Genomic DNA, 7,005 nt, shown 5'->3' on the forward strand with positions numbered 1-7,005 from the left:
GTTAAGCAAAAGTGTGGCTTTAGAATCAAACATGCAATTTCAACATGCAGCTCTGCAACTACAGAGCCTTGTACCTGGAATGTCCCGGGATCCTAGTGTTACCATGAAGAGGGAGGACCGTTAAGAGGCAGGGCCTAGTGAAGGGTCTCAAGCCATTAGGTGCCTGCCCAGTGTCTTCTGTAGCATCTTCTCAAGCACCCTGAGATGAAGGCGAGCTCTCCCCACCCTGAGCACTCAGCCACGATGTTCTAGGCTGCCTGGCCATAGGCCCAAGGCAGCGGGGCCAATGTGTCATGGACTAAAACATCCAAAACTGTAAGTCAAAACAAACTTTTCCTCTCTGATTTTGCCATGCTGGGGATCAAACCCAGGGCCTTGCACATACTAGGCAAGTGCTGTACCACTGCACTTCATCTCTAGCAAAACTTTAAAGCTCTTTCTAAGTACCCTAAGTATTTATTACAGTAAGAAAAGCTAACAGGCACCTAGGAGCTCCATGAACTTGGGCTAAGTATGTAACCTATTCCACCTGTTTTTTAATCTGTAAAACATTATACTGCACACCTTGTAGGGTTGTTCTAAGAACAAATCATGTGGTATATGTAGCCTGCCAAGCTTAATACCTGGCCAAGGTAAATAGTCACCACGTGATGGTTGTAACATTAGTCAAAGATATCTCAATGTCCTTTCCTGTCTCTTGTGAAAGAAACAGTAGTTGTATTTGGCTAATCACCTTTGTTACCTTCTCAAGGGTTTGGTAGTAAGAAGGTATCTTCCAAAACAATGTATAGAGTCATTAGTCGAAAGAAATGCATGCATGGGGAAGGGTTGGGGGGAGAAATCTGCCCTCATGGACAAGAATAAGCCTTTTTTACTTTCACATGGTTTTTGTCTATTTGACCCCTTCAACCTTGTAATAGACAAAATTGAAGGTTAAATATGTCGGGAAGGTTGTTTCTATAGCCCACTCAAAATACGCAGTATCCTTGGAACAACTCCTTCATTTTCTGGAACCTATTAACCAATTTTGAATCAAAGCTCTCTCTCAAGATCATTGCCCTGAGGTTAGCTGAACCAAGGTTGCCTTTTTTTCATGACCTTGTGCTCAAAGGTTAGATGTTTCAAATACTTTTATTATTTTTATTTCATGCCACTTTTTCTCAAAACTCTGAATCAGATGAGTGTGAACAGAAACAAAAGGCCTCTTTATTTTAAGGCAAATAATTCTAATTTTTTGACTCCAGCTAGGTTATGGTGCAGAGGAATTTTTTGTATGTATTAAATAAAGGGGAAATCTCACTTTGCTGATCAACAACAAAAAGAAGCAGCTGTTCTCCTTTATTAGTCAGGGGTCAGCAGCAGTGGTGGGAATTAAACATGTTCCTGTCCAGCCCTAATAACTCTGCAGTGTATTTTCTGACACAGAAAATAGTTACATATGCTAAAAATCTGAAAGGAAGATTAGAGCATTTTGATTTTGATATTTGTCATAGTTGCCATTGTTTAATCTGCTGTATTTCCTTACACTTGGTTTATTCATAGCCCTCTTTCCACAGTAGGTATTAGTTTCTTTGAATAATTTTATCTTGTACTACCATATTATTTATGCATTGTCTTAAACCAGCACTTTCTAGCTTTTCTAGCTCTGTATTACTTTTGTAAAGTATTTATTTGTTTATTTATTGTTAGCAGGGAGGAGAATATGGGTGCACCTGGGTGTTGCCACTGCAAAGACACTCCAGATCCAGCTGCACCTGGGTACCGGATAATCAAACCCAGGCCGTCAGGCTTTGAAAGCTAACTCCTTTTAACCACTGAGCCTTGTCTCCCGCTCTCTATTGCTTTTTTAAAATAGTGATGTTTTTCTAGTATGAAGAACACATTTGACGTTCATGTCCATGGTAGATCCTTTCTCCATGCTATCCTAACCCCTCCACTGTTCCACTTTGCTTTTCTTCTTTATGCTCCACTGGTGACACCTCCGTCTTCATTGGCGTCCTCAGAGGCCAGACACCATCCTCAGGCCTTCTGCTTTGTCTCAGAGTATTCATTTTTTCTTCCATGCTTGTGCTTGCTGTCCTTCATCTTGGAGGAACACACAATTCTCCAGCTCTGCACTATCCACTTTAACTGTTTTGGTGTGGTTTATGTGATTTGGTTTTCAGCTAGAGTCTTGCTATGTTAACCAGGCTGCTCTCAGTCTCCTGGAAATAAGTGATCGTCCAGCCCCCTCAAATCCAGGACATCAGGTGTCTGCCATCACACCTGGCTTACTTTAGCATTCTGTGGCCACCATGCTCTCTTGCTGTTCACAACCTCTGTTTCTGCTGCATTCTTTCAGATGGTAAAGTACCTTTTACTTTATATTCTAAACAGCTGGCAAAAACATCTCTGACTCTTTTGGTGGATGTCCGCAGTTCCCTCTCTGTAGCTATTCCTCTTTGCCCCAGAGGCCTGGGCTTCCATCTAGGAGTTGGGGAAGTGATTGCACAACCCTAGTTTGGGGTGGAGCTAATCAAGGCAACCTGGCGGCTGGCTTGCTTGAACCTGGTAAAAGGAACAAACCTCAGAGCTCTCTGCAAGGGGAGGGCTCCCTCTCTCTCTCTCTCTCTCTCTCTCTCTCTCTCTCTCTCTCTCTCTCTCTCCCTCCCTCCCTCCCTCCCTCCCTCCCTCCCTCCCTCGCTCTCTCCCTCCCTCCCTCCCCTCCTTCTCCTCCTCCTCCTCCTCCTCCTTCTCTCTCTCTCCCTCTCTCTCTCTCCCTCCCTCTCTCCCTCCCCCCCCCTCTCTCCCTTCCCCCCTCTGTCTCTCTTAGAGGCCTCAATGGTGTTGCAGCCTGTTTACTGCAGGAAGCAGACCCAATGACGATTCCACACAGAGGACAGAGAAATGCAGCCAGAGCTGGGAACAAACTCCTCTCAAAGTTTGTCTCTCTGTAGTTCCTTTTCATTGTGGCAGCAAATGCATTCCTACTGTTGTTTAATACATTTTGTGATGGATTTTCTGATGTCTTCAGTGAGGACTCCCTGCTTTTTGTGGTAGTTTGAAATTATATCCAAAAGTTTGTGTATACATCTCCTGTCAAAAAGGTAAGCTTTAATTCATAACCTCCCTTATGACTTACTTCTAGAAAATAAAGTGTATGATTTGTACATGGTGGCACAAAGCCCACAGTTCCAACACCTAGACAATAGTAGGAGGAGGATCAGGAGATCAAGTCCATTCTCAGTTACATGATGAGTTCAAGGTCAACTTGGGCTACATGATAATGAATAAATAAATATAAATTTAAGAGTTCCCCAATCCTCTTCTCTATACTCTTTTCCCTGGACTTTAATAAAGTACACTGGCTTTGCATCTGAATGTATACAAGGCAAAAAACAAGCATGGTTAAGAAATAAAAGAATGGAGAAAGATTTATTACCTGTGTTGGGTAAGAAGAGTGCAGAAGTCATTTCCAAAGATATGCCCTCCTTGAACTAAGGAAATGTGGGAATTTTATTCAGGGAACTTATAGAAAAGCCCTGTAGGAGCAGGCACATTCCTGAAAATGTTCATTTAAGGTCATAATTCAAGAAGAAAAAATAGCAGACCCATTTTGAATATACTTAGCTCAAGGTCATGGAGCACATGTTGTGAAGGTTAAGATGGCAGACAGGAACTGTTTTGGGCATGTTTAGGTTACATCATAACATAGTGGACAAAAACATCTCTGGGCATGCTCAGTTTGCATTAAGATGGCAGACAGGAATGCCAGTGAGCATGTTTAGTGTTCTCCAAAAAGTTTTAGCTGAAATGAAGGACACTGCAGCGGTTCTTCAGTATAGACGTTTGTTCTTAAAAGTGCCTACACTAGAGGACCTGCTCCAGGGCATACCAGCTTCTGGGCAGGAGGCCACTAAAGCAACCCGTGGTGCTTTAAATGTTTGGTCCCACTAACACATTTTTTAAAATATATTTTATTTTTGTTTATTATTTGAGAGAGAGAGAGAAGGAGAAACAGGTAGATAGAGAATGAGCACTCAGGGCCTCCAGCCACTGCAAATGAACTCCAGATGCATGCACCCCTGTGTGCATCTGGCTTACGTGGGTCCTGTGGAGTTGAACATGGGTCCTTTGGCTTTGTAGGCATTGCGTTAATGGCTTAGCCTTCTCTCCAGCCCCTCAGTTGTTTTTGATTAAATTTCCTACTTGAGCCCCTAGCAGGCAGATCCCTGCCTCAGGGGGGCATGTCACTGGGGATGGATCTTATTGTCCAGTCCTAAAGTGTGTTTGGGGGTGGATCTGAATTCGAGCCCAAACGTATGGTGAGAGCAGTTTGAGCTCTAGGCTTCTGCTTGAGCTCTGGCCATTGGTGGTGTCTTTCTGCTTGGATCTATGAAAGGGAGCCAGCTTCCTCCTCCATTGATGGAACTTCCCCTGGATCTATAAGCTTGAAATAAATCTTTTTCTACCATAAACTGTCTAGTTGGATGTTCATCCCAGCAATGTGGAGCTGACAACTAACCCAAGGAGGTTTCATATGATGAGGAACAAAGGCTTCTGGGAAATAGCATAGAGAGTTGAAGCTTTTAGCCAACAAAAACAAGAGTGAACTTGAAAGACCCTCTTGTCCTGTCAAACCTTGAAACGATTTCAGCTCTGGCAGACACTTCAATGTCAGCCTTATGAGAGACTCTGAGACCTTGCTGTGGTTGTCAAAGTCTTTAATAGCCAAACCAACTGCCATTTTTCAGTTCCTGATCCTACATGACCTTCTGGTTATTCAACAACATTGAATAAAGGTGATTTTATGCACATGCACTTCTCAAATTTCACACAAATGTCAATGTCTGTCTTTAAATGCTGTTCTGATGAGAAATGGGAATAAATTCTTAAAGCCATAACTACTGTGAAACATTTCTTGTCCCAAAATAATTGTAATGTGATGAAAGAAGAATACTAGAGAATGCATGAAATCATTTTTATTGTCTTGCTTGTGATTAGAAACATCAGATATTTTAAGGAAAATAAAATACATATATTTATTTTGTTATATATTAGACTATTCTTGGTCAAGATTATGTAAGAGCAACTGTTCATTAATTTACCATATTTCAAGGAAGATTTTTAGGATGGAATAGGGCTTATTAAAAAGTTTCAATTGTACCCCCTGTTAGAAAAAGACTGTAATTCAGGATTTAAAATTTAACTTTTAGGTTTATGTTTCACTTTAAATGGAGATGATGAGATTTCCACATGGGGTCTTGATCATTGAAACAAGGCTCCAGAGGAAACCTCATAAAAATTTCCACTTAAAGCTGTGTGTGTGTGTGTGTGTGTGTGTGTGTGTGTGTGTATTTCTCTGGGAAATGTGGGGAAAGTTGATGAGATTTTAGAAACAATGCACAATATTCCAAGTGATAGGTACTTCATTGTTTATGGTATATGCCTGCAAAAATTTTCGTGTAATCCTCACATATGGGATTAAAAGTCATTTGTAAAATGAACCTCTTCTTATAAAAGAATATAAAACCTGTCAGTTTTTGTAGCTCTCACCTTATAAGAAACATGTTGAGGTATAGGAATAAGGTTAATGCCTTTTAAAAAGGCTGCTATAAATTCCACAATTATTCACTTATAAAGTGTACAGGCTTAGGGCTGGAGAGATGGCTTAGCAGTTAAACACTTGTGTATGAAGCCTAAGGACCCTGGTTTAAGCCTCAATTCCCAGTACCCATGTAAGCCAGATGTACGAGGTGGTACATGCATCTGGAATTTGTTTGCAATGGCTGGTGGCTCTAATGCAACCATTCTCTCTCTCTCTGTCTGCCTCTTTCTCTTTCTGTCTGTCACTGTCAAATACATATATCAAAATGAACAACAAAAAAAGAGAGTATAGGCTTAGATTGTACTTTAAACACTATTGACCTACAATGTTCCATGAAGAGTATAGAATATTGAATTCTGATTTCCAATTATTTATTTTTGCATTTTTAAGTTTATTTTTTATTATTTTGTGTGTCTTTGTGTGTGTAGGCATGCAGGTGGAGGTCAGAGGACAAATTTCAGGTTGGTCCTCACCTGTCCACCTCATTCGAGGCAGGGTTTCTTGCTGGGCTGTTCTTTGCTGTGCTCACCATGAGCTTTGGGGAGTTCTACTGTCTCTGCCTTCCATCTTGCAGCCAGTGGCAGCAAGCTGGGATCACAGAAGTCTGGCTTTTTACATGGGACCTAGGAATCGAACTCAGGTACTCCAGCTTGAGTAGCAAGTGCTATATCCATTAAGATCTCCTCGGCACCCAATTTCCAATCCTTAAACAATACTGTGAGTTGAAAGACCCAAGGCTTTGGTTTACTGGTCCTTACACCCACTTCATTATACAACTTGAAGTGTGTAGCAGAACCAGCAACACTGACCTCTCAAGAGGTAGGTGTGGATTGTCTCAGTCCACTCAGTGCTTGTACAGCAGAATATCTGAGACAATTTACAAACACAAGAGATTCGTTCCTCATATCTGGAGACTGGAATTCTAAGGTTAGGGTGTCACCATCTGTAAGGGCCTTCTTACTGTGCCATGTCATAGAAGGCAGAAGTGTAAAAGAAGACTCATGATTGACAGAGAAGGCAAAGAAGCCTAATTTGAGGGACTTTTTTTTTTTTTATCAGAAACCCACTTCAGCCATAACTCATTCACTCCCAAGATAGTAGCAAGAATTATGACAAAAAAGCCCTCAAGTCATAATCACCTCTTTTTTAAAGACAATATTTATTTATTTATAAGCAGAGAGAAAGAGAGAGAGAGAGAGAGAATGGGCATCCCAGGGCCTCTAGCCACTGCAAATGAACTCCAGACACATGTGTCCCATATGCATATGGCTTACATGGATCCTGGGGAATCAAACCTGGGTCCTTTGGTTTCACAGGCAAATGTCTTAACAACTAAGCCATCTCTCCAACCCATAATCACCTTTAGAAGCCCCACCTCTTGACACTGTTGCATTGAGCATTGTGTTTCCAATATAAGA

The sequence above is a fragment of the Jaculus jaculus genome, chromosome 6, assembly GCF_020740685.1.
Source record: "Jaculus jaculus isolate mJacJac1 chromosome 6, mJacJac1.mat.Y.cur, whole genome shotgun sequence".
NCBI lineage: Eukaryota > Metazoa > Chordata > Mammalia > Rodentia > Dipodidae > Jaculus > Jaculus jaculus.